Source organism: Falco biarmicus, chromosome 11 (assembly GCF_023638135.1).
Source record: "Falco biarmicus isolate bFalBia1 chromosome 11, bFalBia1.pri, whole genome shotgun sequence".
Classification (NCBI taxonomy): Eukaryota; Metazoa; Chordata; class Aves; order Falconiformes; family Falconidae; genus Falco; species Falco biarmicus.
In genome coordinates this window covers 24,895,294-24,920,922 of record NC_079298.1, presented here as the reverse complement: position 1 = coordinate 24,920,922, position 25,629 = coordinate 24,895,294, and positions in this window count along the sequence as shown.

Genomic DNA, 25,629 nt, shown 5'->3' with positions numbered 1-25,629 from the left:
AGCTATTCATTTCAATGGAACTTTTGTCTGTGTGGGTCTGGAAAGCTGTCTGAGCAACTCGCACAGCTCCAGGTAGCAAATGTTTGTAGAATCCCAAACGTTAGACAGCCTGTAATACTAATCTGGATGGCCTCAGCGCAAAATAAAGTGGCTCAGTAGAGATCACCCACTACAAAGACTAAACCAAAGTGATTTGCCATACCAAATAATTAGACACTTCTAACAGATTAGAAAAAAGAATCAAAGAAGAATTTATATTCCTTTGCCTAGGGCAACATACAGCAGTATTGGCAGAGATTAAAAAAGGCACATGGCTTTTAAGTGTTGATGTCAAAAGAGAAAATGCAGGTAAGGAAGTCCATCATTAAAGATTCAATGTGGTCTTCACTAAACCAACAAAACCAATAAAACTAAGTGTTGATGCACTTTCAGATGCACAGTCAAATTGGAAGATCTAACTCCTTTGCCACCATATGTACTTTATTTCCACAGACTCGCTTATATCTACAGTATATCAGTTATAAGCAGGATTTGATGAAATACTCTTTAGTATCCAAAAAGACATGTCAAGGATTAACATGACTAACTCATGCAGTGGAACACAGGACATCTGTAAATTTATGTCATCTATTTGTCTAACAGCTTCTTCCTCACAAGCTCTGCCTGTCTCCCATGTAGTTAAGATTTCATCATGCTTTTACAGCCATGAATAACTCCCTCTCATCTATCCATCATTGCCTCTATTCATTTTGTCCCTTTCTGGTCCCATCTCTTTTGGCAGCCTCTACACAACGTTTGCCACTTCAACTCAGGCGAGCCAGGGGGTTTTGTTTTTCTTTTCTATGCAGCTCCCAGTTCTTAAGAATTACCCATGAAGATAGTTCCTCCCTGACATACCCTTCAGCAAGGCTGATAATTAGTGAAGAAGTAGAGACACAACTACGGAATAGTTGTTTTGTTTTTTTTTAAAAGCGCCTGTGACAAATCATAGCAAGGTCAATGCCAACTTAATCATTCAACTTACATGTTGAATTAACCTTTTTTCCTTTCTGTATCCCACAGTTTCCCTTCTGCCTGTGTAGTTCCTGATACATTGCTGACCTTATCAGAGAAAATTATCAAGAGCACATTTTGGAATTGCTACAGTTCTTGAACTGTTCCTTTGCATAGGAATAATTCCCCTGATACTTGATTGCCCTTGAGGAGGTGCATTTAAGACCCACAGAGCACACAATTTTATATCCACACTGAAATAGCAAAAATAAAGATTTGTTTTCTCAGTAGACCTTTGTTACATGGGTACTGTATGTGACTATCTCTTTCTAATATAGAAAGGTACCTGTTTGCAGTGAGAAATGATGCATTTTATTTACAGCTGGATTTTAATGGAACAGGTTTAAGTAGCTTCCAGCTGTCTTTGTAAGGACCTGTCAGAACTTTCCTCTGAAAGGAATCTGGAGATATTCAGGAAATAGCAATAGCTTTAATAAATCATAAACTGAAACCTGTGAAAGCTGAAAATACTCAGTACATGAGGTTGGAGGAGGAGGGAGAGAGAGAGAAGCAACGGACAGAATACGATTTAGGTTTAAAAAAGCATTTTGAAATATTACACCTCCTGTTGTGCAAAATTACTCAGAAAGGCAACAATTATTTCAAAACTTGTGCTGGGGCACAAAGGTGATGACAAAAAACATCCATCTTTGCCACAGGTGAGCAGGTCATGTTTTGCCTGACACATCTCCCACTCAGTGCCTCTTTGGATATGTACAGATACTTTCATACACAGATATATGTACTGGAGAAAATACAGGTATTTACAGAAAATGTACTGTAAAAAAACCCCAAATCAGTCGGAATAGTCATCCTATAAAAAAAATAACTTATATGTTTTAGGGATACGTTTTGCCTGCACCTCTTACTTTCAAATTTCCTCGCTCTCCCGCCGGCTCAGGAACCTCTTACAGCACAGGAAATAGCTACAGTTCCTAGGGAGAGACCAGAGCTAGTTCACAGAGTACACACGAAGTGAGTGCTACAGCTTTTTCTGGACTCTTTTGCAGTCCCATTTCCACATTATGAAGGGAAAAGCAATTTGTTGCTGGGGTACTCCAGAATACCTGATAAAATATCATTGCTTAATACCAACAACTTGCTTTTAACATTCTCTACTGGTATGCTCAGAATATGAATTAAGTTCCTTAGAGTAGTTTTAAAAAAACTTAATGAAAATGGACCTTTATCAACCAAATAAGAAAATTATTTTCCTGTTTATTATAATGACACTCAGGAGGTCAGATTCAGTTATCCCCACATAACCCCACTGAACTTGCTCAATGGGGTCACAGTGCTGCAAGCCAGGGCAGAGCTTAGCCCAATGTGTAAATTTCAGGAAGAACAAACCTTCGTTACAGAGCTCAAAAGAATCCTTGTGCTCTCTGAAGGAAAGGTATAAAGGGGTGTTTGTTAATACTAGTCAACACAGTCCACTTTCTGGAAAAAGAGGGGGGATCTTGGTAAGAACCTGTGGATCTCATACCCAGCAAGGCAAAATTTCTCAACAGAAAAAATAGCCAACTAGAATTTTAAAAAACACTACGTGCTCTGTATATCTTTATAATTGTATGACACATTCCTATGGGATAGACTTCCTGCAGGAAAAATCAACAGCTCAGTAACTGACACTATTGTGTAGGGCTTTTAACTCTTGATCATATTTTTCCTCTTTAATACAAATTTTATTCTTTTCAGAACTCAACATGCAGCGTATTTTTCTTTTTTTTTTACCAAACCTTATGTCGTGCTAGTATCTCATTATCTGTGCAAGTCCTGTTTACTCCAAATCCTAGAAATTGCTTTAAACTTATCTCCTGGTATATCACTCCAGAGGAAGAAAGAAACAGAGAGAAAAAGAGGAGAGAGATCTTTTGTATGGCTTTGAAGAGAAAATTAGATTTATTTAAAGAATATTGAAGTCATCTTACACCTGTGGGTGTCTGTAGGTCTGACATAAAACCAGAAGTGGAGGATACACTATTTTATTTAGTATTTTGCCACCCTCACAAATAAAGCCCATGTTCTCACCATATCAGTCATTTGGTCTTGATTACTGCCTGGAGAACATGCAGGTGAGACCCCCTCATAGGTGAGATAGCACAGCCCCTGGGCACCCCGCAGTGACCATGCAGGACACTGGACCACGGACAAGGATTCCAGTTTGTCGCAGCTACTGCCCTTGCTCCCATTTGCCTAAGAGCTTATTGTCAGGAGATCTCTTTCCCTCCTCCGACCCATCAGCACCGAGTTAATAGGCTTCATGGTTTTGTGACATGCAGAACATAGGTGGGTTTGTAGGCTTGCATGGAAGGTCTTTTTTTTTTCTCCCCATATTGTCCCAGTGTAGACACAGCATGACATTTGCATTGTTTCTTGGGCTCTGCATGCCTGCAGAGGGGGCCAGAGAATTTAGCAGCCTCCGACTACCTTCCAGCGAACGTCTCATTTTAGAAAACCTGTGAACTATACAATACTTTGAACAGAGACAATGGGAAACACAATGTAACTCAATGTTTTGATAAGGTATTGTCCTCTAAGGCAATCTGCTCATCACAGTTTTTACTTTGGTAAAAAAAGTAAACCACTTTCAGTGCTCCTGACTTTAAAAAAAACACTAGTTTTTCTTGTTATCAGTGGTTTGCATTTTTCACTTCAGCTTTTGTGGAATGTGTACCAATAAAGTCTTAATGATCTTTGTATTTTTAAAGAATTTTGTCAGAAGTTAAATGCAATATGTCTTTCCCGAACAGTATGGAAAACAGAAAAGAGAAATCATGATCCATCTGTAAATTCTCTGTGTACCACAGTCATTTATTACTTCATACTGAAATTTGAAATATGAGAACAAAGCAGAGTCAAAGCCAAATAAAAAAGCCACACCAGAAAGGAACATCTGCAAAATTCTATGAAAAAATGCACAAATGTTATGAATTAAACCTTTTCTGGCTTTCCTTACAGCTGCACAACCTCACACTCAGCAAGACAGGAAGGACTATCGAAATATTTTCTATTCAATCTTAAGAAGCAGAAGCTCATACCATTTATTTGAAACATTAAATAAAAGTCTGTGTGCTGGCGTACTCAAGAAAATATAACAGCTGATAAAGAATAAAAATGGGAATCATAAAATGCAATATAAAGTGCAAGTAATTTCAACTTTCATCTTTAACACAGTTTTTACTATGCCTACAGTTGATTTTGCTAACAAGTGGTAAGGACCAGTGGAGAAGATGGTGCATCTCATACCGAGAGGGCATACGGAAACTTTTGCAAAAAACATTTTTTTGATTGGAAAACACCAGCTTGTGGAAAATGAAAGTACTTATAAGAACAGGCATGTTTCTTTGGTAAAGAATCCTACAGAATTTCAAAAATAATGACGTGCTTTTTCAAACACTTCTTTGGACATACCAAGTCATAAATTTAGGGGGAAAAAAACCCAACACCACCACCCCCCCCCAAAAAAAAAACAAACTGAAAACCCACCAAAGAAACAATAAGGTTGAAATGGTAAAAAATCAGAAGTCATTTACATTCATTCGTAAACTCTTTCAGTCTGTTGGTTTATGGACCTTTTCCAAAGAAAAAGCTTGTCTTAGTGTTTAGGAAAGGAAACCTTAAAAATCTGGAGAAATATCACAGATAAACTGCTTAACAATCAGAAACTAGCTGCTTACACTGAAATATGGTCTGCACCACTGAAGACAGTGTGAGAAGGATTGGGACTCAAATAAGGCAAAAATTTCTAACCACAGAGCAGATATTACAGGGCAAAGCACATTTCAGGAAGATTTTTGGTGGTAAAATTTTAGATTCCACACTTGCTCATTTGTGGATTAGTGTAAGAAATCTAGTACAGATATTTATGTTACCAAGCACTTAACATTCCTTAATGCATTTCTAATATCAGCATAATAATAATTTAATTTTGACAAATATTAATTTGAAACTCTTCTTGTCCAATATATTATCTACTGTACTGTAGCACTTTTCAGGCAGATATTGTGTAAGTGGATATGACCACACTGCATCCAGAAGAAAGGAGTTTGAAAAGGAATGACATCACTGAAATATGCTATGAAACCTTTCTGCAGTGGAGAATGAAAAGTTGCTCATACAAAGTCTTCTACCAAAGGACCTCTCAGACATCACAGCTGTCATGCCATTTCCCTTGTGAAATGCCCTGTGAAATTGAACTTTGAGTTTTTCTTCATTACACATTGCTTTAGGGACTCTTAAGCAAGAAAATATCTTGTTTCCAGAAAATGGGTGGATACTGCAAAGATGTCTGCAATCTTTCTAGGTAGATGCACAATCTCTAAGGAAAGCTATAATGGAAAATAAATGCTGATGCTCGGGAGACATTTACCAGTAGACAGAAACATTTCCTTATGCTTACCTATACTCTCACTTATAGTTTTGTGGGTGAAACCACAATTTATGTATAAATAAAATAGATGACTTTTCTAAAAGGTAAAGGTTATCCCAAAAGAGTTTGGATATTTCTACAACTGACACTGAAATAAGAAGCAACAAGAAGAAAAAGCCCCAACCATCAGATAAACTTTATACAAGGCAAATATTATGTGTTTGTGATAAGTATTTTATACCTAAACCATTGCTATTAAATATAGTGAATGATGTATTTGTATATAGGTTTATGCTTTTGACAAAAATAGATTTCTGTAAGGTTGGATATTACGTTTACAAAGTCTATGCTGCTACTGAAATGGGAAGTACCTGCCCATGTCAGAGAGTAAGAATCTTTCTTGAAAAATAAGCTGATAAATAATTCATCAAGTATGCGTCAAGTGAAACCAAAGATTTGCAGGATCAAAATAACTAAACACAGAGAGAGCGCACCAAGTATTTTTTACAGCATGTTAAAGTCATGCATAGAAATGAGCTGCTTCAGAGGACACAAGCTGTGTTGTATCACTGCCCTTTTCACCACATAAAGATGGGAGAGACTGTTCATAAGTAGTTATCAACACGCTAAAGAAAACCCAGCTCCCTGTTTCTTACCTCTGACTTACTGTTTCTTCAAACCTAAACTCACTGGGGTATAGCACCACAGTGATCCTGTGTCGCTTAGCCCACAGGAGGAATGGAAATGCTAACTGACAATGACAGTTACATTCAAGCCTACAAAGAACCGCACGTCAAAGCTGCAAATAGTAGTGACTCCTTGGTCACCGGCTGCATAGCCATGTTCCAGCCTTTAAACCGTTGCACATACAGCCAGGGTTGCAGTTTCATGATATTAAGATATTTCTAAAATCCTGGAGGAGAGTTCTACATTAAAAACAAGAACATGTGTATAGACTGCATAAATTGAAATGTTCACATTAATTTTCACAGATAGGGACTTCCCTTAGCTGGCTCAAGGGTTTATGTGCTTTGCGGTCAGGGTAAAGAGAATTGCTGTCTGTATTTGCAGTTCAACTTGGCACTGAAGTAGCAAATAAACTTTGCTTGTGGCTGCTTTCCAAAGTAAACAGAACTTTTATCTCTACTTGAAACTTTTATTAAAACAGTGAATATCACATCTAGTATTTATAAATTCCTTCTGTCCTGCACTAAAATGGACTATACAGTAGGATAATTTGGGTAATTAGTCCAAACTGAAACCCAGGTCAGAGGAAAATTTGTGCATAGTGCAATGTGTTAGGGTGGAGGGGTGATCAGATCTTGTGCTTCTCTGTTCACCCTCTTAACTCTACAGTCTCCAGAAAAAGAAACTTGACCCAGCTACAGTTCTCCTGGGAACCCTGCTCTGGCATAGCTCCTTTTCTTCCATTCACAGTGAACCTCCTTTTAAAAGTCATAATCTGCCCTGGAATCTGGTTTTGTATTTTGGGTCAGAAAAATACTAGCTCATTCTTCTATTTATTCCACAATATGTGATATACAATTTTTCTGGTGCCATCAAGTATATTTAACACCCAAATAAAGGTATTGGGACCAACTTTTTGAATATCTAACTCTTACATAAAGCTTGGACTCTTCCGTGTATAGAAAGAGCATTTAGTTAAAGTTGGATCCTTGATATTCAACACTGGTAATACAATGTTCACTGTTTCCAGCCATTCATGGATGGGCTCCAGATATTTCCCTGACACATAAAAGACTTTTATTTTATTTGAATCTCTTATAGTAGCTGGAAGTATTTTCCAACAAAGGACCTCACTCAGGGTGATATATTTGGTGAACAGGCTTTCCAAATAATTTTTCATGAGCCTGTACTGTACTATTGCATACTGATAATGTACATGGTTAGAGCTGATGCACTCAGCACAGATGTTCCACCAACAGAAGTACTTCAAGCTGAGAAATTGCATGTGATTAGTCATACATTATTAAAAGAGACCCCCATTTTACCTACCAATCTACTGAAAACCTGTTTATATATCTAGTTACTGTGAGAAAGTGGTGAAGATGAAATAAATGTTACCATGCTATGAAACTGAAGTAAAAAGCAAACTCCCGTTTTGTGGAGAAAAAGAGGAAAGATTTTAGAGAATGCCAGTTGTAACTCCTTGGCTTCTGTTCCTTTGACAAAACAAAACCAGACATTTTGAGTGTAGGCGGGCATCGATTTGCATTGGGGGGATAGATGGTTTGAGCAATACTCGGTTTTGTAGCACATGTTCTCCCTTTCACATGTTAGAGGAACTGCAGCAGCCCTAAGCAGTAGCCCTGTCACACTGTAGCCATATCATCCCCTGTCAAACCACAGTATCCTGGAAATTAGGGGTGGAAAGATGCACCAGGTCTATTGGTTTGTCAGTGCATTTTTTTCTTCTTTTTCCATATTGTTTCCTATTTTTCCTTCATTCATTGTCCAGGTGATCTGGAAGGACAAGAAAATTTCCAGAATGGCACATTTTTCTCCCGAATGCTCTATTATTTTCATCTGTCACTATCACTTTTCTCCTATTTGTGCAAAAAAGTAGTGGTTTTATTCCAGCTATTGCCCACAGTAGCAGAGTCAGCTCAGAGTCTTTAATGATACAGTACTCCTCTGCTTTTATTACAAAATATCATTTTTTCAGCATGGCACATTCTTACATCTGTGCTACCATTTCTCTGTTGCCACAAGTCATCTGAGAAGAACACTATGTTACAGAAGACGAGAGGTAGGCAGAAGCACGGCCACACTGATCTGGGCATTTCTGTCTACGTAGCCATGGCAAAACTGAAGGACCTACATGAAAAGCTAGTCAGATAACTGGATGTCAGCCTGAGGTGGTATCTGTGCTGCCATGACAGCATAGGCAGCTCAAGACTGGCATTTTTCTTTCAAACATGACTTATTTGAAATTCCTTCCATTAGTGACAACACTGTAACAAGCCCTTATGAATCAAACCGTTACTTACATCAGTTGGATAATGTCTGCTCCCCGTTCATGATGAAGTTTTTTAAGCTAGAGAATATTTTCCTCATATAATGGCTCCTGTGGAGCACCTGCCTTTAGTCTTTCTGTCCTGTAGGCTAGGAAGAAGGGCAGCTTGCAGAAGCATGTGTTTTGCCTTATCTGCAGCCTGAGTAGATTCTCCAGGAGGAACTGAGAAACAGAAAGAGGCCCAGGGGTCATCACTCAATACCCCCATGCCTCTCTGCATTAACACACTTGATTTCAGATGTCTGTTCAGGACTGGATTTATAAGGATGTTCCAGCCCTTTGGATCTTAACTAAAAATAACTAGAAGATTCACAGAATGAGACAGAAATAATATAGGAGTGACACAACTTCCATTAGAAATCTTTAACATAAAAGAGTTTGTGAAGAGAGGCATTCTCTTTCCACTAACATGGAGCCAATCGCACCTCTTTCATCATCCTGTGGTTAATGCAATCAGAAATTACCACTGAATGTCATGCATGGATATATAGAAACAACAAAAGGCATTGGCTCAGCTTCCCTTTTGTGCAGAAACTGACAACTTCTGATGTCTTTTTTCCTTTTTGTTATGGTATTGCCAATCCTGAATGAAAGAGCTTACGGATATATAAAAAGATTTGGATGGAAATATAATACCTGCAGTTTTGTAGTTTGTTATTTCTAAAAACCAAAACCACCATGCTTAGACTTTTTAAATTGAAATCTTCAGTTATGCCCCAACCACAAAAACATGCCTATGCTATCATGTGGATCCCAGCAATTACAGTTTGTTTCTATGATCTTAACTGTATAAAATCTCCAAACAGCTATTTTGGACAAAACATATTTCTATGTTGTTATTAAACCTTTTAAGATCACTTTCTATGAATTCTATTATTTCAAATAAACAGGATGGTATTTCAGAGTGGATTAAAAAGCAGGCAATTTAAACAAGTTGATAATACCTGATTGGCTTTGTTTCGAAGACTGGATTAGTAGGTGACAGTCTCAAATTAATGCAAGTATCTAGTCAAGGTCTGGCAAGCCTGTGGCTGTTTATGTCCTGCCCATATCGGTATTTCCTCTCTAAGCTGCTCTAAACATGAATCCCTAGTGCTATGAAGTATGCCAGGCTCCCCTGTCTCTGGATTCAGCTTGGATGCATTGGGGTTTGTCATGCTTCTGCCAGCTAAGACTAGAGACTTCTGTTATTAAGCATTTTTATTCACTGTATATGCTACACTTTCTTGTCACTTACTATTATTCCTTACGCAGCACTGAGTTCCTGGTGATGTCTGGGTCATCAGAGGGATATTTGTTAATGTATCTGCTTACACATAAACCATGTATTGAACAGAACAGTGGTAAATTTTTTGGAAAATATTATTTTAAAATTACATGTGCTTCAAACCATGGCAGGATATAAGAAAATTGGAAATAAGCCATAGGGAAAGTAGTTTAACTGGATGCTTGGGTATCTACCTAGCATTATACATTAATGGTTTGAGAAAAAAATAAATTATTTGAGGAAAAGTTTAAGAAACTCAGAAAATATTCTTTCATTCATACAACCATGTTTCACTAGGCAAGGATTTCAGGTAAAAACAAATGGAAATTAAAATTTGTATCATCCTAACTTTAGGTTGGTGTGGCATGGAAGCAAAAGCAGAACATAGCAGCAATAGAAAAGATACCCAGTGTCTCTTCTAACAAAAATTATGTCTGCTAATATTTATGGCATGAATTTTTCTTTCTTATGAAATTTGTATCTATTCACCCCATTTTTCCCTGAGGGAATCTTGCTTTAGTGATGACATTTGTTTAAAGAAAGATTTCACCTCAGATTGCAAACAAAATCTGCATTTCATAGAATCATAGAATGGTTTAGGTTGGAAAAATACCTTTAAAGGTCATCTAGTTCCACCCTCCTTGCCATGGGCAGGAACACCTTCTACTAGACCAGGTTGCTCAAAGCCATATCCATTTGATAGGGACAATACAAGAAAGCTGGGAAGACTTATTTTCTTGGTCTTGGCAATGAGCTTCTCATACGAAAAAATGATACATTTTTCTTTGACCAGAGTGCTTGTATTTATTATTGCTTACTCAAGTGCTTGAATAAATGTGAATATCAATGAACAAACCTAGGATAAATATGAAGCTATGCTTTTTTCATGTAGAGTAATATTAGCTCATATGTTAACCTGTATTCTTTTTTTTTCACAGAGTTTAGCTGTAAGCAGCTGTCTACATTTCATCCTAATTATTTTTTAACTTGTATTACCATAAATCAGCCTTGATACATTTATTCAGTCTAGAGTATTCCATAATGCTTTCTTATCAAACAATGTCTTCTTCAAACAGGCCTGAATTTTGCTTCAGTACTGTAAATAAATTCAGCTCAATGTTACATTTAAGCAGTATAAAATTTCATATATAAACAAAAGGCATGCAGCAACACATGATGGATAAGGTTTTGGAATGGCAATGTATTCCTTCATGTATCTCTTTAGTAAAGATTAATACATCTTTCGTTTAAAGGTTTTCAACATACTGTCTTCTGTTTGAAGTTGATTCCCACCAAAATGAAATTAGTGTCTGTTTTGTACTTTGGTGTATAGAAGATGATAAAAGCAGGATTCCACCTAACCCCGCGATTCCCATCCCATTAAAGATGGGCTACTGGAAACTCTGGCTTCCTGATTACTGACAAAATCATTCAGATCACAGAATGTGTTCTGGGTCAGTCTCTTTTCTTGGTTGAAAGGAAGTGACAGAGGTCTGTACAAAACTATGGTACTCTGAGTTATGGATCCAAACCTAGGAGCACAGTATTCACATGTGTAAGTGAAATAAAGGAAGAAGATTTATGAAAACTGGTTGAGTGACATAGGGCCATAAATTCATTTAACTTCCAGTATCAGAAAGCTCATTAAATAGAGATACATTCTGTTGGTATCCAATTCCATAGGTTTCCATAAGTATACAATTTCTGGAGGCAATTGTGTTTAAACAATATGAACGGTATTGACAAATAGCTGAAAATAATAAATTCTAATACAAATAGGAGACAGTTTTTCCATAATTTTGATGGTTCTGACTCAGCTGTTTTTTGCTGAGACACTTCTTGGCCTATTTCTTTCAGCAACAAATTCACATTACAAATCCTAGGCATCTGAAAAGTGCAGGTATGTCAGATTTGGTGGCCTTGGTCTTAGATTCCATTGTCAGCCATGTTTCAGACAGAGATATAAATGTAATGGCAGTGCCATGGTGGTGTAGCACAGTAATGACCTATCTAGTCAGTCAAAAGTGGTATAAGAACACTATATGGTAAAGTAAGCACACCAGGTTAATTAGATCAGATCCTCAAATGCAATTTGTCTTTTAAGAAATGCCTCTGTCTTCCTCATTAAGCAATGGTAGGAGAACCTATTTCAGATGGTAGTGTGGTTAATGTGTACTTTCTTAGTGTAGTAGCTGTTCTGTCTTTCCTGTCATGAGGATATATGGATTTTGTCACTCTACTCAAGACAGAGTAGTAGGGATGTTCTACCTGTTTTTGTGGAGGCAGGACAAGGTCTTTATGGGAAAAAGGAACCTTATATTTGCACCTTAAAAAAAAAAATATCTAAATAAATTGCAGAACATAAAATTCTAGTTAAACTCCTCTTAGTCTTTGACACTTTGTCTACATTTCCCTCATCTTCCAAGACAGATTTAATCAATAGTCCTCTTAGCCGTCTACTGGTAAATGTCTGCATAACTTATAAGCCACAAGCATCCAGGACAGATGAAGGAACAAGCAGTACCTGGTTAAGACAGAAAATAGCAAGTGTTTATGAAAGGTACGATGAAGGTTTTCATGCAGAACAGTTTATCCAACTGTGAAAATATTAGCTGGGATATTACTGAGCGGGTGCTCCAAGCAATTTTGGCCACTGACCAGGATAAATGGTCCAAGCAGAGAAGCTGCCTGCAGATTAGTTACATATGGACAAGACACAAAGAAAGAAGAGAAACATGACTTGAAAAAGCAGCATGTGGGTTGAGAGATTAATCCAGCATTTCCTGAATTATATTTTCCTGTGCCCTGCTCTTCAGTGAACTCTACTCTTCTTCCAACCTTCTCAACTAATCCCACCTTGCACTGTTGTATGGGTTTACACCATCTACAGTCACTAATGTTACCACATCACTTTCTTTAGGATGCTGTCTGGTTTGAGACGCAATGGTATAATTGCTAAGGAAAATTATCACAACACAAGGAAGGCACAGGGTTCAACTATATCACCACATTTTTTCACTGAATATACTATCTTGAAATCCCAGACAACAAAAACAAAAAAAAGGCTTTTCTCCTTCATATGACATCTCCCTCAATAGCATTTTCATGCCTTTTTCCACACTTTGAATGTAATTCTTACATTTGATTCAATTGTAAGTTTATATCTCGGTCTTTCTGCACTCATCAGTACTTCAGACTCTCCACTGAAGGCCCCTCTGAGACCTTGTCAATCATCCCATTGCCATTCTGCAGTGTGCTCAAAGAACAGTTTGAGTGAGGTTTATTTCAGACAAAGTAAGAATGAGTTTGTTTAGCTATCTTGACAGGCTGGAAAGACCTCTGTGTTCTAGGATACTCCTTTGTGTATTGGCTTTTCACTTGAGGTTTGGGTCTGGCTGAACACCTTTACACAAAGCCAATATTTTGTCACAATCTAGCAAGCAGTATTTAAAATCACTGTAAAAAAATTATATCCTAAATCCAAAAGAAAACTGACATATCCTGAAATCCATACAGAATTAGATGGTCTTGATTTTATACGCAAACTGCTCAGGTACCATTCAAGGTACAACAATGTGAAACATGAGGTACCTTTGGGTTATTTTCATTGACATGTATTAGAATATTCTTTTGTGGCTGATAATTTCAGAAGCAATCTGGAGATCCTCCATTACTGTTTCCAATACATCCATCATCTCTAAAATATTGGGTATAGCATCCTTAACTGCTGAAGTAATATTGCACAGAAACCACTGAAATATAAACCTACCACAAAGACAGCTGAAGTTTTGCAGCATTCAGGACACGCTCTGCTCAGCGCTTTTCATATCACAGAAATACAGAACTCTAAGAGGTCTTCCTTGCAGAACTCACCCCTTAGTGCAATGAAGCATTATCAGCTACACATAGACGGGGATTTTGTTTGGCCTTACTCCCAAATGAGAAGGATTACATGTCCTCAAAGGGGTAGCCTGGTGTAGCATTTGTTTCCCATTAAGGTATTCTTAATAGTTTTCCTAATTGGGATTTCCTACTTAGTTTTCCTGACATATAAACTAAATAATCCTGTTGTAAATTAAAGATCGGTGTTATGATTTTGTAGTTAAAAGACAGATGATCAGCTCTTTAAAAAACTTTTGAATATTGCTGGATCTCACACTGTAACATAACATTTGATGACCTTTTTCACAAATCTTTAATAATTTTGATTTTGTCAACATGTGATCACATTTTCAACTGTGCCAACTGCAGTATGTTGTAGCTTCTCAGCAGCCTCTAATATTCTCCTATGGAAAGCCTGATTTATGGTTTTCATACACAATAAATTCAGTTTATTATTGCTAACAGTTGTATGCACACTGGTATCTCCATCAGTATGATATACTGTCTCCTTGCTATCTCATCTTTTAAATATTTCTATAAAGTAATTAACAAAGTGTTTGAAACCTGCTCCATACACCCCCACTTACATACCTACATCATCACACAGACTTCCATGTTACATTCCAGCCTATGTACAACCTTCTGCTCTGTAAAATAAACCTAACCAGTTCAAATGTACTGTCTATTTCTACATGTTATTTAATTCCCAAAACAGTACGACTGCAAGGCACTTCTGACTCTATCAAGGATTTTCTATTATTCATTCTTGCTTTATTTATTTTAATTTGTAGAAACAAGTAACAAACTTAGTCATTTAATTAGCAGCAGCACTGATTACTTCTACTTAGTATTTTTTTTTAATGCAGTTCTGTACTTCACAGTTCATCATGCTTACAACATGTTTTTGTAGATGGTTGCTTTGCTATATGCATGCTGTGCTTCACACAACCATTTTAATGTGGTGTTTTTATTACAAACAAATCTGTTCTCTGCTGAGCATTTATCACTTTTTATGATCAGTTCATATTTCTTAAGTAGATACTCTTTTAACTCTTCAATTGCAAAACACTATTTTAAAATTCACGTTCCTGTCCTGTAGTAATGATGACAGAACAGAAATGGAGTTGTAATTCTCTGTCAGAATGATAAAAAAATTACAAAGGTAAGGATTTCAGTGGGACTGTAACTGTTAAAATTCCACTTTCATTCCCTAATTAGCCCCTGCATTTCTTAAAATTCAAGTATTTGTTTTACTTTCCAGTTCTATACCATAGTGGTTAATGCTCTCCTCTGTGGACCATTTTTAGTAGGTATGCTATACCTTTCTCACATCATAATTCTGGGTGGCTTTCCCAAGTGATTAGAAAAATTGCAACTCCCTATTCTCATTCTTTGCCAGGTTTCTATTTAGAAAGAATACTTTGATTACTCCATTCTTTCCAAACACTACATTTTTCATTTACTAAAGATACAATAATAAGATATAACAGTAGAAGACTGGTATAAGAACCTTTCAGCTAGCCTAATTTTATACTAAGTGCCAAAGCTATACAAAGTTATAATTCCAGCCTGGATAAAGGCTATATATGTTGATCTTAATGACAACTGCAACCGAGTTTTAGGTATAATTATGTCAAACTCCTTTCAAAAGTGATTCTTTTTATTTATCTATTTGTTCTAAGACTTTGGGGGGTGGGGGTGGTCAGTGTGGGTGTATGGATGTTTTTGGTTTGTTTTTTCTTGTTTGTTTGTTTACTCTCCACAAAACTGCATGTCTAGTGGATGTTATTCGCAAAGGTCATTTGAGAGGCCCACAGGACTTTGAATTCCTTCAAGCTTCTTCTCTGACATTAAATCTCTCTTGCCAAATGCAAGCATAGAGTTATATTTCTACTTAGTGAAGCATTTTAGGCATTAAATTGTTGGTTACTAAATATTAAACTTAAAAAAGGAAGTGGTCCTTTTACATTTAGCTAAGGTTAGTCAGTGAAAAATTGTAGATTTGAAAGGTGTAGTTCTATATTTATTCTAAGCTGAATCCACTAAACCACAAACAAATGGTTTTATAGTCTCCTGCTTCTAGAAAATCAAATAGAAGCTTGCAATTACTTGAACTGGTCACCATCTGCCCCAACATATCTGCCACCTTCAGCAGGAGTCAGAGGAGCCAGAGGAATAGGTATGTCTGTGAAGTAGATTAGCATCCTCGAGGCTTAACTTATTTCAGAATAAATTTCCTTATTTAAAATCTTGTTCACAGTGGTATGAGGAATTGAGAAGCATTCATGATGTGCTCCTACTTGAGCTCCTACTGTCAAAAACATTGGCTTATAGCACTAACAGGGAATCTTTCCATTAATTTATTTGATTTGGAGCAGGTCTTGGAAAAAAAAAATATAATTTCTCAGTTCCCCATAGATTTGGAATTGTATATGGTTGTAACAGTTTGTTTCTCTTTATCCAATTAAATGTCCATGGAAACCTATTTAAACAGGTTCATCAGTAACACAAGTCAAACCGTATAAAATGTAGAACAAGAACTGGCATCTTTTAGCAGCTTGGAAAATTCAGAAGCTTTAGAGCCGCATAGAAACCAGTTCTGTGGGAGAATGCTGAACATTTAAATCAGAGGAATCATTCTCAATGGCACAAAAAGGCAACAAAATATCCTATCATCAGGATTATATATATATATATGCGTATGTGTATATAAGCAGTTGTATGCTTATTTTCTGTTGGACACTACTGAAAACTTATCTATCTTCTGTATAATCAACTTCCAGTAAAAAAACTGGAAAGAGCAGCTTTTGTCTCTGTGAGGAATATTTATCACAAAAATATTTTTACCCACACATAAAATGTTTCAGCACATTTTTGCAGGCCCTTTAGATAAATCACAAGAATTTGATTACTTTGTTAGAAACACTTGTTTAAACTAATACCAAATCCTGACAATGTCAAATGATTAAACACCCAATAAAGGCCTGAACTCAAAATGTACCATACTTCGGGTGTAGTCTTGTGGATAGATTGTTTTCTTCTCCTTCAGTTAATCTGTACTATATATAATGCATAATTACTTCCGTCTGACATACCATTTGTGTATGTATTCATATGCAGATTTACCTAGTGAAATCAAAATAAAACGTGAAAAATTTGGAAGAAAAATTAATTAGATTAATGAAAGCTCTTTTTTCAGAATACACAACTATTAACATTCATGGAAGGATTAATAAGGTGTATTTCTATCACTTACCACATGCTGGGTTTTCTTAAGTGATTGGTATGCTGACTGCTCAATTTTTTTCGTTTATTCTAACAAACTTTTATTGTCAATTAGTTTATGAGCATATCCCATACAGTTCCATGATAATTCTTCATGCAATTTGCATTTTCTTTTTAACTGAATTTGTGAGATCTCACATATTAGCAACAATGTTCAAGAATTGGAGAATTAAAAATCTTAACTGCCTGAGAAATTCCAGCATTTCAACACCTAAATTGCTCCATCTCAATATAGATTATAGAAGAAAATAGTTTCAAAATGGCAATTCTGAAAAAATCAACTTCAAAATATTTTTCCTTCATGTTATTTTTGTGGTATTTCTAGAACTGAATGACATTTACTTCAGCTTGCAAAAGTGACCTGAAATGTTTTGGGTTTATTAAACTCATTTTTACACTAAAATTAAAACTGCAGCATTACACTTGCAGTAGTAGTGCAGCTCCAGATCTTGCAAATCTTTATATAAATTATGGCAGCTATAGGCCACCAGGGAGTCCTCTTTAAGATGATAAAGAATCAAAGCAATGTACTGAAAGCACAACACAGTTACTATATTAAAGTCTTTTGAAATAGCAGTTTAATTCAGATCAGAAATAATAAGCTCTGATCTTTTAAAGAGTTTAAATCATTTTGAGTTTCCTCATCTGAAAAAAAATTGCTTAAAAATATTAACATCCATTAAAAAGTCTCGCTTGTAGAAACTACATTATTGATTGAAAGTGTATTGTCACATGACATTTCCACCCATTTCTAGTTTAAGCATTGTATAAAATGCTGCCTCTGCCAATTAGGCATGCATCAGTCCTTCAGCACAAAGTCATTTTACCATACGATGTTCTAATGTAAAAGGCACGACATTCATGAAAAGAACACTGGGTTTGGCAGAGTGAATATTTAGTTATTCTTTAGGCTGTCATTTGTGGGTTTATGAAAGAACAAACATTAAAAAAGAAAGGCGTTCTCTTGCAAGTAGAGAGGGATACAGATGATTACAATACAAAGTACAAAATAATCATATATTTACTGCACAAACCCAGCCACAGAAATATATAACAGAAATATATACATCCATTTTGAGAGTTACAACAGATGTTCACCTATTTGAAGGCCAACAGCTTTCCCCACCCCCTTAAAGCCCCGCCTAAGAAAAAAACCCAAAAAAACCAACAAACAACAAAATCAAAACAGATGCACAGACACTTTTCCTGTATAAGGATCTCCGTTCCCCAGCTACTCAATTTGAGGTGTTTGGGTTATAGATTGACTTAAAAGACCTGAAAATGTTCATGAGGTGCAGGTAACTGCTTTATAACTTATTTCAACCATTGTGTTGTAACAGTTTTGAAAACTGCCAAGCTGCAGTAAAAGCCACCCCCACCACATCTTTTCAAATATCACATGCAAAGCAAAAAAAAAAAGTTTTCCCTTTTTACTACCCAATGATTAGGTTATTTGCCTGTGAAATTCCAACCAGGTTCCTCTTCAGCCTGACAGGATTCAAATGTATATTCCCAAGTGAGAGACGTGGATGTTGGAGCCCATTGCCATGACCAGGAATGCATTTTCCATTAAACAGACATAGGCTAAAATTCAAAAAAACATCTGGAGAGAGATGAAGTAGAGGAAGGACTGCACCAGCACAGAATAGGTTATGGACAGGCAATACATCCCCTGCAAGGCAGGCAAGGAGGGGAGTGCGCTCAGGAAAAGAGGGGAAAGCACTCACTTCCTAGGTAAATACTATTAACAGTTTGCTCATCTGCAAAAAGGAGCTAGACCTGAGACTTTGCAAAGTACCTATGCTTGAACGGCCTAGCTCCAGACTATAAAATCCCAAGTCACCTCTAAGTAAACTGTCTGCAAAACAGGAATTAAGATTTATATCTGCCTTCTGCATTTGTTGTAACTCTAAACAGCTGCACACTAAGCTAATTCAGGTAAAACATTCACAGATTTCAGTTGGAAAAAATAATTTTTAAACATATAAATTGTCATATAATACACATTTACAAAAGGGCACTTGAGTCTGAAATATATATCAAATATTAAAGAAGTCTGAGTCTATGATTCTAACTCTAGTGAAAAGTACCACTGACATCAGTAGGGTTGTTCATCTCAATGCTGCTACCACTAAAATTGTCAGTGATGTATTTAGAGTCAGTAGATTCCTCCAGAACTCATATCTAAATCAAGCTCCTGAGGGAAGGAACATTTGTGGTTCTGGGCAGAGTGAAAAATGGTGAGAACACACTCTTAGATACTAAATGTGGCTACCAAATAAATTAAAAAAAGGAAATTATTAGATTTTTAGAGCATGTTATTTGATAGAACCTAATAATGGGCTTTTCAACTGTGATTCTGAAAAAAAGTATTAATAATCACACAAGAAATTGCACAGATACTTGAAGTTAGGCATATGTGCAAGTGCCTTAGAGACAATTCATTGTACTCTTGCTCATGTTAAATAATTCCTTTACCTTTTAACTCTGCCTGGAGGAATATTCTTTAGCTAATCTTTCTCCCACCTCAGTATTGTCTCAATATCAGTTCCATGATGAAGTATTTATTACTGATTAAATAATGACTTTGGGGCAGACTGTGAACCAACAATCACAGAAAAAGCTCTTAACTTTGCCTACACTCTGGAAAAATATTTTTTACTGCACCTTAGGATACAGTTCTCCAGGGGTGCACCATGACTAGATTCCCCAGCAGTGGGTGATAACCCCCGTTTGCAGTCTGTATCTACCAAACTACGCTACAGAACTCTACTGCCTACCCCCCTCTATTACCTCTGAAAGGACACCAGGCCAGGCTCAGGGAATACTACATGCCCAGGTGGCATGGTTTAACCCCTTCTGGCAACCAAGTACCACACAGCCACTTGCCCACTCCCCTCTGCCCCACGCCACAGGGGGATGGGGAGTCAGATAAAGGTAAAACATTTGGGTTGAGATAAGAACAGTTTAATAACTGAATTAAGTAAAATATAATATTAATAATAATTGTAGTGAAAGGGGGTAACAAAAAGAGAAATAAAACTCAAGAAAAAAACCCAAGTGATGCACAATTGCTCACCACCCACTCACTGATGCCCAGCCAGTCACCCAGCAGCAATCCCTGCCTCCAGCCAACTCCCCCAAGTTTATATACTGAGCATGACATCATATGGTATGGAATATCCCTTCAGCAGCTTGGGTCAGCTGTCCTAGCTGTCTCCCCTCACAACTTCTTGTGCCTCTCCAGCCTTCTTGCTGGCAGGATCTAGAAGAAGCCGAAAAGTCCTTGACTTAGGGTAAGTGCTACTTAGCAACAACTGAAAACATCAGTGTGTTATCAACATTATTGTCACACTAAATCAAAAAAACAGCACTGTACCAACTACTAGGAAGAAAATTAATTCTACCCCCGTCAAAACCAGGACACCAGGTTTATAGATATGAACAAAGATTAGTTCATTTGAATCGCAGGGACTCACCCAAGGAAGTTACAACCTTGCTCTAGAATTAATTCAGAATTCTTTTATCCTTAGTATTTCTTTTTCACATTTAATAGTGGTATGGAGCATGATATGAACAGCAAACAAGGGTTCCCTAGCCAAATACCTTGAAAATGTTGCTTTGAAAAATCTAATTCTTCAGAAAAGAAGGATGCAACTTCTACAGCAAGTGCACTTCTACATGATCAAAGACTATATTTTTGTTTCTGATTCAGAAAAAGGATTGTTCAACTAAGAATAAACTGTAAAAAAAAACATTAATTTGAATTGAAAGGAAAAAAAATATTTTTTTTCCAAAATAAGATATTGAGTCTTAACAGTTTTATTTTAATGAAACCTTCATGAAATGTGATAAACAGGCATTTTTAAATTAAAAAATATTGTAGTAAAAGGTCCTGAATAGTTCAAAATCATATATTGTGCTATACCTAAGGTTCTGAATCAATACCTCCCACTACAGTATTGAGAGCTAAAATAGCAGAACATTTCACAATGTTGCTTAGCTATGAATAAAGTGTTTCCTAATTTATAGTTAATGGAAGGGCTGGAGGAACAGGGGGAAAGTAATAAATATCCAGTTATGAATTATCGTTAGGTAGGAATGATCCTTTCTTTCCATGTTTCAATATTAAGGTCTATTCTCAAAGGACAGAGATTTTGAATTAGTCTGAAGAAAAAAACCCCCCACAATAAAAAAAGTAGATTTATCTCCCGTTGTTATATTCCATAGTTATCACAACAATTTTCAATACACCTAGCAGAGCTGGGCTACCTGACAGTTTCAGGGGAAAAATCTCTGCTTAAGTCTCCAGAAGATAAATACTGGAAGATTTTAAGAATTAAGTCTAGTTATTCCAGAGCTACTGGGTGATAAAATAACAAAGAGCCCATCTCATTTCCTGCCACTTTTTCACCGAGTCGATCCCTTCCTTGTAAGAAGGAAGTCCTTCTGAAACTAGGGAGGGTATTTTAGAAATTATGTACAATTTGACATACAGAAAGGGTGGCAAAACTAGACCTGTTCCAACCAGGTAAATAAATATTGTGTGCCAGCATGGAAAACATGTATTGGTAATTTACTTCGTTTATCAGTTGTTCAAGCAAACCACTGAAATTCTGGAAGTACTACCTTCAAGCAACTCACCCTACAAATCTTCCTTATCATGTACAGGACTCAGCTGCCTTTTGTAGGAGAACCTTCACTGTTAAAGGTTGCTTATCTGAGTAAAAGTGAAAAAATATTTTATTTATCCTTTTGTTTTTTAGGACCAGACTTTACATGAAGTCATGAACAAGAAGGACCTTACAGGGTTTGTCCTGTAAAATGCAGCACAAAAAGCTGGTCTTAGAGTTTACAGCCCTAGCTTTCTGCCACAAAGTAGAGCCACATACATGTAAAAAACACACATGAAACTGTAAAGGAAGTAAAATTAAAGAAATAATAGTGTGGGGTCAATTCAGGTTTAAGCATGACTGCAAGCTAGAAGAATTTTTGCTCGCTGTCTCAATAGGCAAACTGCAATTCACACACTGTCCTCATTCCTTAGCTCTGAGTCAGTAATTCACCAGTACAATTTCCCATGGTTTGCAAGCAACTAAGAGATAGCCTATTCTTCTCTGTCCCTATCACTCTTACCCCAGAGCTCAGGTATGCTGAAACAGGTCACTCTGATGCCTGTTCATACCAAAGCCTGGCTATAAAAAGCACAGAACAGCCATTCACATCACTTAGTCAACAATTCCCTCCAAATCTGCAGAGACAAAACACTTATTCTCCAAAAGCAATATATTCCTGTTAAGAAGTGTGAATGAATTGAATAATTGTAGGGGTTTTTTATTTGAGGGGGCTGGAAATAAAGGGTGAGGGCACCACTCCTGCCTTGTCACTGCTGCTGTTTACTTGCTACTGTTGAGAATGTTGGTAATGCCTCAGCTTCTCAGATGTGTCTATATAGGAATACAAGAACAAGAATTTCTTTGTGTTGTTTTCTACTTTTCCTGTTTGCCTTGATAGCTTTATTTCATTATTTTTAAACCCAGTGTGCATTCCCACAAGTTTTTCCCATGTCTGCAGTTATTTACTCATTTTCCCATAAGAGGAGACTTAAAGAACTCTAGAAATTAATTGGACTCAGTTCATGTACTAGTCATTATATATATATATATATATATATATATATATATAAGATTTTTAAAAATGGCTTTGCTGTTGCCAGTATCGACACAATCAATAAACAGATTCTCAGGCATGGAAATAAATTTACCTGAAGGAAAGAAAAAAAAAGTTGCCATGTTTCTATTGTTCTTTTAACATACTCAAACGACTTTGAGAGGGAAAAAAAAAGAATAATGCTCTAGATGCAATTGATGTTCTGGTCCAGCTAGTGAAAATATGCTGTGTAAGTCCAGTTCCAGTTTTCCTTTTTTTCACACTGAAAAAGCCTTCTATTTCTGTAACTAAATACTGCTGTTCACCTTATTCTTGGATACATAAAATGGTGTCTTCCTCACTAAAAATTAATTAGGAGCTACCAATTGCACCACCTGAAAATTCCCTACTTTACAATTCAAGGAGAGATACTTACTTTTAAGAGCAACAAATTCTTTCAGAAAAAACATAATTTTTGGAGGTGTTATTCTAGGAATACTGATGGAATCCTCTTATTAAATATGGATATATGTTTGCATTCACACTCAGCTAGATTCAGCTAACTTGCCACAATGAATTATTTTAAAGGTCAAGGAGCAAGCAGTTTCTATCTACAGAATTGAATAATGATTGAATAATCTTTTTGGATGTTGCCAGTATTAAGTGTTTCCAGATTTTGGCTCACATCTCTTTTTCTTAAGGTCTAAGGTGACAAGTAAATTCAGCTTGAAAGACATATGAAATACCAGTGCCAGCAAATAAAGTCAGTAGTCTCAGCACATCCATCAACACCATGTGTTGGTTCTCAAAATTGGATTATGTATATTTTCTGCTTTAGGTCTCCTACTGTCCATTTCTAAACAAAGGAGTGGGAAACAAGACTGTAGTTCTCTTCCTAGGAATCTTTTTTTTCTTCTTTGTTTTATAAAGCTATTTCTTGTTCACCCATTTCACTTAGATTATTATCAAGTATTCAATCTGATGGTAGTGACCATGTCATATCCTTTAGCAACAGTGAAAGGATTTTAAGCAATGGAATGGCTCATAGGAATGGTAGGGATCCTGCCACCATGTATTTTCAGTTAAAAGAGACAACACAGGCTCAGATACAATAAAAAAAAAAAACGCAAACAAACAAACAACATATGTCATTCAGTTTCGCTCTACTTTTTACACATATCTTATGTCTGAGTTATTATTATCAACCATTTTATGAATCCAATGTTTACTCCTCAAGATGGGCTGGGGGGAATTTGCAAATAAAAACATGTATTTCAGGTAGAGAAAAATTAAAAATTTAGACTATATGCAACAAGGTCTAATTTTAGAGGTCTAACATTAGGGAAGTCAAATGGGATTTTTTTAAAATTAATGTTGCACATTTATTTGGCTCTAAACCTTAAAGCTGTAGGCAGATATTAGCCTTTGGAGGGTGATTAGATGGAATCTGCCTTGTTTTAGCTCCTTGCAAGACCCCAGTCTGTAGATGAGTTTTGTACAGATCAATGCTGCCTGTCTGCAAACACAGTCTCTTCTTCTTTTGTATTTCTCAATTGGTATACACTCTAATTCAATGTACATGAGCTTCAAGGAAAAGAACTATTAAAGAATTTATGATAATGAAATTCCTAGCATAAGGGGAAAAGTAAGACACATGCTTTCATATTGACAAATAGGTTATACAATGAGTACAGTTTTGCTTAGGGAGGTAAATATGCTTGTATTGTAAACGATTAGGTCCAACAGCAAAATAACATGTCTGGGTCTCTCTCGTGACAGTCTGGAGACTGGAAGGAATAACCACAGTAATACGTAGTAGTCATTCCATGGACTGACATTTGCTGTTAAAGCAATCACTTTAACACAAAACATTGCATTTGGACACAGGAAACATTTTGCAACAGGTAAATCAGAAACTATTTTTACAGACTGGAAATATTTATTGTCAATATGTTATGCATCTATGTAGACTTATTGTATTTCCATCCAGGATCAACATGGGATGCCAGATAATATGGTGTGTGAAGGCAAAATATTGTTACAGAATTCAGTGCAACAGTTCCACTTCTGAGACTCTCTGTGTATTAACTATGAAAACTGCTTATTTCAGTTGCATCTGAAGTATTGCCTCTACCAGAAATCTCTCAATTTACTAAAATTAGTCTTTAGAACATATAAAAATATACTATTACAATGTCTGTGAACTCATTTACATAGGTAGCATGAATGAATCTAACAAAGAAAAATGTGATTTACCCAGATCACAATTAATAATATTTTAGTTTCATCAGGAAGTGATAAATATGTTATGTTGTACCTCAAAGCTTGTATTTTTTACAGAGGCAGAATATTCTTCAACAGAACCTGAGAACCGCCGTACCAACCTATATATATCCCTCAGATTCTATACTAATCAAAGTATTGGTGTCAAGAAACGTGGTCTCAAAACAGTTACAATTTCAGTATAATTTAATTTTAGTCTGGATACTTTCTAATTTTGGGCAAGCAATATCATTGTATGCTGTTAAGGAACTGCAAAGTGCTTACCTCCAGTGAGATACAGACAGGATAAAAGCCAATGGGAAATCTGGTTCCTAGCCTACTTTTGCTTGAGATGAAATCCCACCCCCTCTGGAAGTTAAGGGGAGTTTCACTCTTGACTTTAGTAGGAAGGATTTAATATCTGTTAATAAAAGAAGACTTCATTATTGAGCTCCTTTTATTTTGTATCCTTTTGGCGGATACCTTTTTAAAAAGGAAATAAGATCCGTTCAGCCACAGTCCTTAGTTTTGCAAAGCTCAGGGGATCCAATTAGAAGTAGAGAGAAATTTAAACAGCTGTATTTTGCCACTTAACCAAGGAAAGCTATTTTGTACCAGACACATAAAAAAGCACATTTAATTATAACAATGAATCTGCCAGCATGAAGGAAGTTGAAGTAGCATGGTTAAAAAGTAAAATTCTCTAATACAGTACCCTTCAGTTTCATGGGCTTTTAAACTCTTATCTGAATTATTCACATTAGCCAACTGAACCATATAATAATTTATCATGATTTTCCCTTTCTAAGTATGGAAAAAGCA